The 12,278-nt window shown below is 50.7% G+C and overlaps 1 pseudogene; it reads left to right on the top strand.

The window, feature by feature from the left end:
• Positions 1 to 5,161: 5,161 nt before the first annotated feature.
• On the top strand, positions 5,162 to 11,945 carry LOC119860927 (annotated as a pseudogene).
• Positions 11,946 to 12,278: the final 333 nt, after the last annotated feature.

Genomic DNA, 12,278 nt, shown 5'->3' with positions numbered 1-12,278 from the left:
TCTCTCAAGTCAATGGCAGAGCTGGGAGTGGAGTCCAGGTTTCCAGACTCCCACTCCTGGGCCCTCTCTGCTGGGCCATGTTCCTTCCCAGCTGCAATGGAGGCTGGACCTTTGGTGGAGCAAGTATTAAGGAGCATGTCCAGCCCACCCCGTTGCAAGCTGCAGGGGCTGCTCCTCATCAGCTTGGGAGAATGCCCAGGCAGGTGGCAGTGTTTTGGGGCTAGTGGGTGCAGAGGGGAGCTGGCTGCTCTGAGAGGGTTGGTTCTGGCTCCAAAGTCCTTGTCAAGGGCAGTGGAGGCTACAGATTATGTATTCAATGTCTCCCTTCCCTCCCATGGGGAGAAGCCAGCAGCCTGGACTCCTTCCTTCAGAGGGTGGGGGAATGTGTTGGGGTACAGTAGGAACTTGCAGGGCCTGGCACCTGAAAATCCTGAGGGGAATGGGACTGGTCATGCAGTGCCCTGGGGGTTCCCGCTGGCAGGTGTAAGAGTGTCTGACAGGAACCAAGATGGGGCCCTCCTGCTGCTGCTGCCTGGATTTTCAAACTGCCGCCATCTCTTGTGCAAGTCATTTATTAAAATGAAGTTCAGTTGACATCTGAAATGGCCTTTGCCCTTCTCCCCTGCTGGGCTCAGCAAGTCTGTCCCCAAAAGCCTCCAGCTCCTGCTGCCTGGTGTTTCCTTGTCTGCTTTCTGCTCTTGGTAGGTTGTGCCATCAGGCTGGCGTGGAGAGCCCTGTCCTTGGGTCCATCTGGATCCCTGTGATGGGGCTTCAAGCCTCAGCCCCTCATAGCCCTCTGTGCCAGGGAGCCCTGCCCGGCCCATTGCAGATTCAGCTCTTCCTGACAGACCTAGCATCTGGGTCTCTTCATTCTTGTCCCCAGCCTCCCAGTGTGATGCTTGGTCACTTGACTCACCTACAGGCCCAAACCCATCAGTGGGACTGGATGACAGGGCACAGGTGGGGCTGGGCCCAAATCCTTCAAAGGGTCAGCTGCCCCTGACAGCAGGATTCCCACTTAAATCCCTGTGTGCAGGGGTTTCTTGCCCTGGGGGTGTTCTTGGAGCATCCAGTGTCCTGGCACCACAGGCTCTCAGATCCTGCCCAGCCTCAGTGCTCTGTGTAGTGTGTGCCCTCACAACTCTGCCAGCATGTCCCTGGCTGCCCCCTGGTTTGAGTAGCTTGGCTTCCTGCAGCCTTGGCAGGGGCTCACTCCCTGTCTCTGGAGGGAGAGTTCTGGTAGCTTCAGTGCAACTCACTGGATGTGTTTGGGACTCTGCTCCACTCTGATCTGTAAGGTGTTCACTACTAGCATGTGCCCTGGCCAGGCCATATCCCCAGAGAGACCAGAGCGCCTTTGGGTCTGAATGTGTAGGCAGTAAAGCTGAACTCTGGTCTGTAGGGGAATTAGTGTGGTTAGTATGTGCCATGGAGTGTGAACTGCGGGAAGTGCTCAGCCGAAGGTGACATAGGCTTGGTTAAGAAAGCGGCTATGTCTTTAAGCAGGTGCTTGTGACCCTCAAAACAGGTAAGGCGCAGTCAGACACGGGAGCTGGTCCTGTCCAACAAACAGACTTTATATATACCCAGTGGCAGGAACAGAGCTCATTTGAGGGCTACCAGCTTCTAACTCAGCTCTTGCAAGGAGGCAAGTCTTTCATCTGTCTCCTTTTGGTCCCCAAAACATGGCAGTGTTCTGGCCTTGTCAGCACAGTGCAGAGAATTCTGTCTTGCAGTATTTGTGCTTCCTGTCCTGGTTACAACCACAAAGTGTAAATGTGAAAAATAACAGAATTATTGGGTGCCTAAAAACTATTTCAGAGTTCTGTACAAGGGCAGGTTTGAGTTGGTGGTGGGGCCTCTCTCCAAACAGCCCCTGAGGTCAGAGCAGCAAGGGGGAGGCTGGTTTAAAAAAAGTTTTCTCTTAGTGATTTTTGCTATCAGATGGAGAACTGATTGCTCACCCTTACAGCTCTGGAATCAGGCAGTTGATACCTGCTGGATAACAGACGGCACCAGTGTCAATCCGAAGAACTGGAATTGACCATGCTTTATTCAGCTTGGTACAGAAGGGGCTGGAGGGAGTGGACAGGCTCGGGCTGGAATGTTCTGTTGTTGGTGCCTTCCTTACAAGCACCTCTTCTCTCTGATCATCCCTGCTGGTGCTGTGCCAGACAACACTGGGCTGAAGACGCTGGTGGCAGTCAGTGACATGTCTGCATTCAAGCTCCCACTGTTCCTAAACCTATAGGAACTCTCAGGGACAGAAGCCTAGGTGCAGCTTGAACTCCCAGATTTCTCCTGTGTGTGGGAGTGAGGAGTGTCCCTCTGCTTCAGCCTTCCCCAGAAAGGAGAATGCCTAGTACTGGGATGGTCTTGGAGCAGAGGCAGGTACAGTCCTGAGGCTGCCAGGGCAGCGTGTGCAGGTGCTAGCTGTTCCCTAGAGTTTGCAGGTTCCCCTGGGGCAGTGTGGCAGGGATGAACATTGATCCTTGACATGGCAGCAACCAGCCTGATCTCCTGACCCAATTAATCATAGAATATCAGGGTTGGAAGGGACCTCAGGAGGTATCTAGTCCAACCCCCTGCTCAAAGCAGGGCCAATCCCCAACTAAATCATCCCAGCCAGGGCTCTGTCAAGCCTGACCTTAAAAACCTCTAAGGAAGGAGATTCCACCACCTCCCTAGGTAACCCATTCCAGTGTTTCGCCACCCTCCTAGTGAAAAAAGTTTTTCCTAATATCCAACCTAAACCTCCCCCACGGCAACTTGAGACCATTACTCCTCGTTCTGTCTCTGCTACCACTGAGAACAGTCTAGATCCATCCTCTTTGGAACCCCCTTTCAGGTAGTTGAAAGCAGCTATCAAATCCCCCCTCATTCTTCTCTTCCGCAGACTAAACAAGCCCAGTTCGCTCAGCCTCTCCTCATAAGTCATGTGTTCCAGCCCCCTAATCATTTTTGTTGCCCTCTGCTGGATGTTTTCCAATTTTTCCACATCCCTCTTGTAGTGTGGGGCCCAAAACTGGACACAGTACTCCAGATGAGGCCACACCAATGTTGAATAGAGGGGAACGATCACGTCCCTCGATCTGCTGGCAATACCCCTATTTACACATCCCAAAATGCCATTGGCCTTCTTGGCAACAACGGCACATTGTTGACTCATATCCAGCTTCTCGTCCACTGTAACCCCTAGGTCCTTTTCTGCAGAACTGCTGCCGAGCCATTCGGTCCCTAGTCTGTAGCAGTGCATGGGATTTTTCCTTCCTAGGTGCAGGACTCTGCACTTGTCCTTGTTGAACCTCATCAGATTTCTTTTGGCTCAATCCTGTAATTTGTCTAGGGCCCTCTGTATCCTATCCCTACCCTCCAGCGTATCTACCTCTCCTCCCAGTTTAGTGTCGTCTGCAAACTTGCTGAGGGTGCAGTCCACACCATCCTCCAGATCATTAATGAAAATATTGAACAAAAGCGGCCTGAGGACCGACCCTTGGGGCACTCCGCTTGATACCGGCTGCCAACTAGACATGGAGCCATTGATCACTACCCATTGAGCCCGACAATCTAGCCAACTTTCTATCCACCTTATTGTCCATTCATGCAGCCCATACTTCTTTAACTTACTGGCAAGAATACTGTGGGAGACCATGTCAAAAACTTTGCTAAAGTCAAGGAACTCCATGTCCACTGCTTTCCCCTCATCCACAGAGCCAGTTATCTTGTCATAGAAGGCAATTAGATTAGTCAGGCATGACTTGCCCGTGGTGAATCCATGCTGACTGTTCCTGATCACTTTCCTCTCCTCTAAGTGTTTCAGAATTCATTCCTTGAGGACCTGCTCCATGATTTTTCCAGGGACTGAGGTGAGGCTGACTGGTCTGTAGTTCCCAGGATCCTCCTCCCCTTTTTTTAAAGATGGGCACTACATTAGCCTTTTTCCAGTCGTCCTGGACCTCCCCTGATCGCCATGAGTTTTCCAAGATAATGGCCAGTGGCTCTGCAATCACATCCACCAACTCCCTCAGCACCCTCGGATGCAGCGTGTCCAGCCCCATGGACTTGTGCTCGTCCAGCTTTTCTACATAGTCCCAAACCGCTTCTTTCTTCACATAGGGCTGGTCACCTTCTCCCCATGCTGTGCTGCCAAGTGCAGCAGTCTGGGAGCTGACCTTGTTCGTGAAGACAAAGGCAAAAAAAGCATCGAGTACATTAGCTTTTTCCACATCCTCGGTCACTAGGTTGCCTCCCTCATTCAGTAAGGGGCCCACACTTTCCTTGACTTTCTTCTTGTTGCTAACGTACCTGAAGAAACCCTTCTTGTTACTCTTAACATCTCTTGCTAGCTGCAACTCCAGGTGTGATTTGGCCTTCCTGATTTCATTCCTGCATGCCCAAGCAATATTTTTATACTCTTCCCTGGTCATTTGTCCAATCTTCCACTTTTTGTAAGCTTCTTTTTTGTATTTAAGATCAACAAGGATTTCACTGTTAAGCCAAGCTGGTCGCCTGCCATATTTACTATTCTTTCTACACATTGGGATGGTTTGTCCCTGTAACCTCAATAAGGATTCTTTAAAATACAGCCAGCTCTCCTGGACTCCTTTCCCCCTCATGTTATTCTCCCAGGGGACCCTGCCCATCAGTTCCCTGAGGTTGTCAAAGTCTGCTTTTCTGAAGTCCAGGGTCCGTATTCTGCTGTTCTCCTTTCTTCCCTGTGTCAGGATCCTGAACTTGACCATCTCATGGTCACTGCCTCCCAGGCTGAACTTCACCTGCTTCCTCTTCTCCACATTAAGGCAGAATCAGCAGGGTGAGTCACAGCAGGAGCCTGGGGATTGAGGGATCTGGGCAATCCCATCTCCCCAAGACATAGAAGCAAATGCTTTGTAACCATGGCAGATCACTATCTTCCTTACTGACCGGAGAGCAGCTGCTCTCTGTATTCTCCAGAGATAAGAGCAGACAGCAGGGTCCTGTTCAATGGGAAAGCAGCCTGGCCTCCCACTCTGCAGTTAGTGCGAATCTCTAGCCCTGGGAAAGACACTGACAAAGCCATGCCAGCCCCTGCAGGGTGGGCAGGAGCCCTACCGGACACAGCGCTGGCTGCCTGCCCCACAGGTCCCACCAGCAATGCAAGGTGATGGTCTATGTAAGTAAAATGGCGGCCTGGGCCCAGGTACCTTCAGAGAACTGCCAGCCACGCTTAGGGGAGAGAGAGGGTATTGTGGTTTGCTGGATGCTCCATAGCAGCAAGAATCAGTAAGCCCCAGGATTGCTGGGCTTTTCGTTGAACAGCTAGATACTCATGCAAAAGACTGGCAGAAATCCAAGCAGTCATAGGAGTGGGCTGTGAGCTGTGGAAAGTGGTGATCGCATGCCTGCCTTGCCCAAGCTATTCTGACCCTATAGCTCAAGCAAGTGTTAAGTGTCCTTTGTCCATTTCTATTAAATATCTTCATAAATTATTTGGATAATTGCCCAGAGCCGGGGTGGGCAAACTTTTTGGCCTGAGGGCCACATCTGGGAATAGAGATTGTCTGGTGGGCCATGAGGCCCATATGAAGAGACATTAATAAAACTGGGACTTTTCAGCTTGAAAAAGAGATGGCTAAGGGGAGATAGGATTGAGGTCTATAAAATCATGACTGGTGTAGAGAAAGTAGATAAGGAAGTGTTGTTTACTACCTCTCATAACACAAGAACTAGGGGTCACCAAATGAAATTAATAGGCAGCAGATTTAAAACCAATAAAAGGAAATATTTCTTCACAAAATGCACAGTCAGCCAGAGGATGTTGTGAAGGTCAAGACCATAACAGGGTTCAAAAATGAACTAGACAAATTCATGGAGGATAGGTCCATCGATGGCTATTAGCCAGGATGGGCAGGGATGGTGTCCCTAGCCTCTGTTTGCTAGAAGCTGGGAATGGATCACTTGATGATTATCTGTTCTGTTCATTCCCTCTGGGGTACCTGGCATTGGCCGCTGGCGGTAGACAGGATACTGGGCTAGATTGACCTTTGGTCTGACCCAGTAGGGCTATTCTTATGTTCTTATGAATGCTCACAAAATTGGAGTTGGGGTGCAGGAGGGGGTGAGGGCTCTCGTTGGGGGTGCAGGCTCTGGAGTGGGGCTGGGAATGAGGAGTTTGGGGTGCAGGCAGGTGCCCTGGACTGGGATCGAAAGATTTGGAGAGCAGGAGGGGGATCAGGGCTGGGGCGTGAGGAGAGGCTCAGGGGTATAGGCTCCGAGCAGCACTTACCTCAAGTGGCTCCCAGAATCAGTGGCATATCCCTTTTCCAGCACCTACGTGAAGGTGCAGCCAGGCAGCTCTGCACGCTGCCCCATCCCCAGGCGCTGCCCCTGTAGCTCTCCCATTGGAGTGTGTAGGAGCCGGAGTGGGGCCATTCAGCTGCTTCTGGGTGCTGCGTGGTGTGGCCCTGACCCAGTGCCCCGGCTGGAGCGGGGCCCAGCTGTGTGGTGCAGCGCCGGAGCAGGGCAAGCCCCAGACCCTGCTCCCCAGCAGGAGCTGGCTGGCCAGCTTAAAACAGCTCACGGGCCGTAGTTTGCCCATCCCTGGCCCAGAGAGTACCTCTGTCAAGTTTGCAGATGATACCAAGCTGGGAAATGTTGTAACTGCTTTGGAGGACAGGATTAGAATTCAAAATGATTTTGACAAACTAGAGAAATTTCTGAATTAAATAAGATGAAATTTAATAAGGACAAATGCAAAGTACTGCACTTAGGAAGGAATAATCAATTGCCCAAATACAAAATAGGAAATGACTCCCCAGGAGGGAGTATTGCAGAAAAGGCTATGGGTGTTTATAGTGGATCACAAACTAAATGAGTCAACCCTATACTGTTGCATGAAAAGCAAACATCATTCTGGGATGTATTAATAGGAATGTTGCAATCAAGACAAGCACTAAAGAAGTAATTCTTCTGGCTCTGCTGCTGACTGGCTGTATGGCCTTTTGCTATAGTAACAGTCTTTGCTGAAAGAAAAGGAGGACTTGTGGCACCTTAGAGAATAACAAATTTATTTGAGCATAAGCTTTTGTGAGCTACAGCTCACTTCATCGGATGCATTCAGTGGAAAATACAGTGGGGAGATATATGTACACAGAACATGAGACCTCTCCAATCCCTTCCCCTTCTCTTTGTCTCCATCTGCCAGATGGGGATATAATGTTTACCCAGATAGCACCAAGAATGTGCAAGAGGCTTTCCAGATAAATCAACACACAGTTCCTGCCCTGAGGAGCTTATGCTGTAAAATACTCAGCACTGTGACTTCCAACAACCCTTACCTCAGAGCATGCTGGGAAATGAAGTGTTCTTAGAGACTAGAAGCTCGATCTGCTTTGAATTTTGCTTCTCAAATGATCTATCCAGATGGTGGCTTGTCCGTTTGGACAGAACCTCTCTTAGATTTTGGAGAAAGCTAATTATAACTTACATTCTGTGTTGTGGTTATTCTTGTGCCAGTCTAAGAAGCATTAATTACTGCATGAGACTGATACCATATGACAAATTACATGTACATTCATCTATTTTTGAGGATTTATCTTTCCAGCTAAAATGGGCTTCAGAACTTGATTTTGACTGTCTGTTTTGTAGTGCTTTGCCTGTATCCTGAGATGGAAAGCACTAGATCGCAGAACCCTTCACAATCCCCCGGTAGGCAAGTGTCATGATTCCCCTTCTGCAAGCTGGGAAGCGGCAGGGAGACAGAGTGGAAATTTCTTGCCTGAGGTCACCCAGTGAGTCTGTGTCAGGGGGGAATTTTACCCCACATCTTCCGATTCTCAGTCCCATGCTTTAGCCACTAGACAATACTTCCCTTCATGCTTCTTTAGTGGTAACATCTGACAGTTACATGTCTTCATCTTGACAGTTTTCTCCAGGTTTGAAACCTAAGAGGAAGTCCCATTGCTCTGCGGTTTGCTGTGCTCTGGGAGGGATGTGAAAGGCAGCCTGAACTCTGCTCTTTCTTATCCCCTTTTAGCTCTATTCTGGGCTTGAGGAGCTGTCAGGGATGACACTTGCCCCTTCTCAGCAGGCCCCTAGGGCAGTGTCTGTTCTTCACAAGGGCCATATTAACTTCAATGTGCAGCTCAAAACATCAAAAGGGGAAATGAATAATGGAGTCATTATAAGGCGCCTTCCCCTTTCGTTCTGTTGCTTGCCTGAGCCCAAGCATGTTGCAGGCATGAGAGAGATGCTTTTGTTACCTGGGTGTGCCCCTCTCATTCCTTTTTACTAGAGCCTTGCCAGGCTGCCTAAGGACCTGTGCATGCATGTGTGTGTGTGAGCTGGGTCTCCTGAGTTTGGAGAGAGGCCTGGCTGATGGGGGGAGGAAAAGGCCGTGGAGGGTTACCTGTTGCTGGGTAAGGAGAAGCATAGTTATCAGATTATTAGGGTAGGTGTATGCGTCTCTCTTAAGTAAGATGGTGTGTGGTGGTGGCGGGAGCCGGATAAGAGGAAAGTGGCAAATGCAGCATTAAGGACCCCAACACGATGGGCAGTGAGGGAGTTTGAACAAACCCCTTGAAGAGAAGTGTCTATGGCCATGTACCAGCCCTGGAGAGCAGAGCGCCTTGTATGGAATGCTAGTGTGTCTAGCATGGACCACTCAGAGGCCCCATCTCCCCAAGGGCTCTTCCTGTTCTGCCACCAGGTGGTGGTTTCAGCTTTCAGAGAAATTGCTGAAAGGGAATCTGTTCCCTAAGTTTCAGAGTAGCAGCCGTGTTAGTCTGTATTCGCAAAAAGAAAAGTAGGATTTGTGGCACCTAGAGACTAACAAATAAGTGTGTCTGTGGTTTTCTCTCTAATCCCTCCCTCCAGCTATGATGCCAGTTGGGTAGGCTGGGGCAACAGGAGTGTGGCAGATGGAGCCTCTGGAATACCCCTAGTGCATGGTCCCTCCAGAATTAAAGAAATTTTCCAATTTCTATAACTTTCTTGGTCACACAGAAGCTGTCAGTAAACACCAAGCCAAGTGAGGAAGGTTCACGTGTATCCTGGGGAGTCTCAAACAGGCTGCAGCCATGGAGCATTTTGCTCACAACTTGGAGCCTGGGTTTGTTCATAGCAGGGCCTTCTAGGGTAACAATAAATAAATAAAATGGACTTTTGACTGCCTTTCAACTACTTTTTTGCACAGCCCACAGAGTGGCTTGATATGGTTGGCAACCAGAAAATGTTCAGACCTAGAAGTACTGGCTGGTGGGTCAAGATGAGATGCATTTGCACAGTGTGCGGGCCCAGGACAGGAAGAGTAGGCTCAAGGCTGAGGTGCATTTCTAGAGCTGTGTGTGTGTGTGGGGAAACCCAGGGCTGGCATAGCAGTGGGGGCTGCAGGACAGAATTGAGGCCCTTGGTGTGCAGAAAGCCTGCACAGTGCCTGCTGCTCTGCCTGGCTCCAGCCAGTGCTCTCCTTCTCTAATTTTTATACAAAATTAACTTCCACATTTTTTTAACAGAAGAAAATATTCTGTCAAGACCTGGCTGTGGGTACAGGGGCTTTCCAGGTGGCCTTGCTGGGGTTGGGTTTAAGCAGCTTCCTTAACACACGAGCTGTTGGCTGAGGGACACTCCTCCTCCAGGTGTCTGTGGAGGGGATTCCCTTCTCTCTGTGTGTATTTAGGGCAGGAAAGCTATGAAATGCTGTGTGTATTTAGACTACCTGTGCAAATTTGTTTTGAAGTTACAAAATTAGCCTCCTACTGGAGACAATTGTATTGATTACTGCCCCTGCTGGTAGCCCCAGTGGCTTATTACTGCTCCAGGTGGTTCTTCAGTCTGCTGGGTAGAGCAGTTATATAGTTAATCCACTGAAAATAGGTGGGAGGAGTAAATTCCTTGTCCTCTGGGAAGGTGGCAGTTCCCTGTTGGAATGTGAGGAGTTGCTGTCAGCTATCCCTGGAGGTGCAAATCCTGGAATGCAGAAAATCATCCAACAGGCAGCTAGAGCTATTGAAGTGAAAGAGGAAACCTCACCTGCCTGTGGCCTGTACACATCTGCAACGGTCTGTGCTGCAGGGCCTTCTGGCAGTGGAGAACTGGGAGCTCAGGCTGCTAAAGGCAAAGGCTTGGTTGGCTTGATAGTCACTAAGCACCAGGCAGGTTCTGACCCCTCCCACATACTGCAGGCATGTGGCAACAGCCTGGCTGTGAGCTACACAGTCACAATGCTCGGACTTCAAGCTCCTGGCATTGGGGGCCAGCCCTTTGGGCCCCACTGGCAGGAGTCTGTCATATGGATTAATTTCCTCCTTGCTATGCCTTTGCAGGTCCTGCACAATGATTTGCCTGCAGGTGGTTGCTGCCCTATTTCTCTTGCCAGCCCTTCTTCCCAGCACTGCCTCAGGTGACCCGATCCCTGCTCTCAGTCCACACTGCTGCTATCCAAGCCACAGTTCTGGCCCAGCCAGTCCTGGAGCTGGCAATGTACTGCAACGAGGTGTATGCCCAGCGAGAGGCCAGCCTGGTCCCCCAGGATTTCCAGGGCCACCTTTCCTCTGAGATTGTGTATGCCAATGGTACCCTCACGCTTACCACAGTGGAGCTGGGCCCATTTCTGGGCAGCATGGAGAGGCAGAGACACAGATGGGTGATTTTCTTGCAGTGGGCACCGTTTTCTGCTGATATTCCCCTTCTCTGCTGCAGTCAAAATCTCCACAGGGTGCACTGGTGTGTGGTATCTGAGCACCACATGCTCACCGCTGCCCACTGCAGCCATGACAGCAAAGACTATACCAAGAGGGCCACGAAAATCAAGGTGGGCTTCTTAACATTGGCCCAGAACACTGGGAGTGAGACTGAGCTGGAGAAGCTGGTGATGCACTGGGCGCGGGTGAAGTGCACACAGGTGCCCAAGGGCTGGATCTGGGGCTCCGATTCCATCAACACATGGATTATGATTATGCCTTGCTGGAGCTGTGCAGACCCCATCTGTGCCCCTACATGATGCTGATGGTGGCATTGGCAGTGGAGGACATGGCTGGGAAGAGGATTCATTTCTCAGGGTTTGACAATGACTGGCCTGGCAAGCTGGTTTACCAATTCTGTGGTGTGGAGGATGAGACGGCCCACCTCAGCTATCAGCACTGTGATGCCAGGCCTGGTGCCTCTGGGATCTATGGCAAGATGTGGAACCCCAAGCAAGTGGGAGAGGAAGGTCATTGGGATCTTCTCAGGTCACAAGTGGGTGGGGAGCAACATGACTGTAATGTGGACATTCGCTTCACAGCCCCCAAGTTTGCTCAGATTTGTTACTGGATCAAAAGAGATTATACCAACTGTTAGAACGAGTGAGCTGGGGACTTACCCACCATCCACCCCAGAGACAGTGTTTATGGGCTCCCTGCCACTGAGCCTGCCCTGTCCCTGGGGTCTGCACAGGCGTGTGCGGAGGGTCAGGGACCCACTGCTGAATGGGGATGAGCCTGTGCTGTTTCCTAGCAAGGCAGCTACACTGCCAAGCCTCATCCTACTTGTGTCTCGGGAGGTCTGTAAGTCCCTTGGGATCAACCAGGGAAAGGCACCCCATGGCAGGATGAGTCACAACTTTACCCCTGTCCTCCAGCCCCAGGCAACGTTCACTTAAGGGCAATTACAATAAAGCTTTTCCTTCCCATGCAGCTCAGTGTGGACAAAGGTGCACTTGCTCTGCCTTCCCTGGGGCTGGTGGGTGTGTGGAGCCTGTGGCAATGTGCACACAGAGGCTGGGCTCGCTCTTTGTTCCTGTGGCATTCAGTCCAAGGTGCTTGGCCAGGTCCTAGTTCCACTACATGAGCAGAGGCAGATGCAGAGTCCTCGTTTCCAAAAGGGCTGGGGGGTAGTTTGAGACCCTGTGGTTGAAGTTAGTGTGATCTCTGTCCCCCAGCATCTTGGTTCTGCACAAGCAGTCTGGGCCTTGGTCACTGAAAAGAGATCTCCTGCTCTCAGTGTGTTACTTCTCAAGACTGTGAGGAGCAGTCTCCATATTTGCTTCTGAGCTGCGCGGACTTTCTATTGGGTCCTGGTGAAAATTTCTGTTGTTGTGCTGGTGAAAGGGGCCTGCATGGCAGCCCTGGAGACTGACTCTTCTATGCACAGTGAGGTGCTCAGCTGGGGTGGGAATGAGGCCAGTCTCCATGGCTCATCCAGACATTGCCCTCTGATGACACTATCAGTGAGGCCAGTTCTAATTGGTGTAGGATGGTGTGATGTAAACACCTGTTCACTAAGAACTGGACTGAGACCCACCTCCCCTCCACCCCCACCAG

The sequence above is a fragment of the Dermochelys coriacea genome, chromosome 9 (assembly GCF_009764565.3).
Source record: "Dermochelys coriacea isolate rDerCor1 chromosome 9, rDerCor1.pri.v4, whole genome shotgun sequence".
Lineage (NCBI taxonomy): Eukaryota > Metazoa > Chordata > Testudines > Dermochelyidae > Dermochelys > Dermochelys coriacea.
Note: the sequence above shows the minus strand (reverse complement) of the source record. Positions and strands in the feature narration are given on the sequence as shown.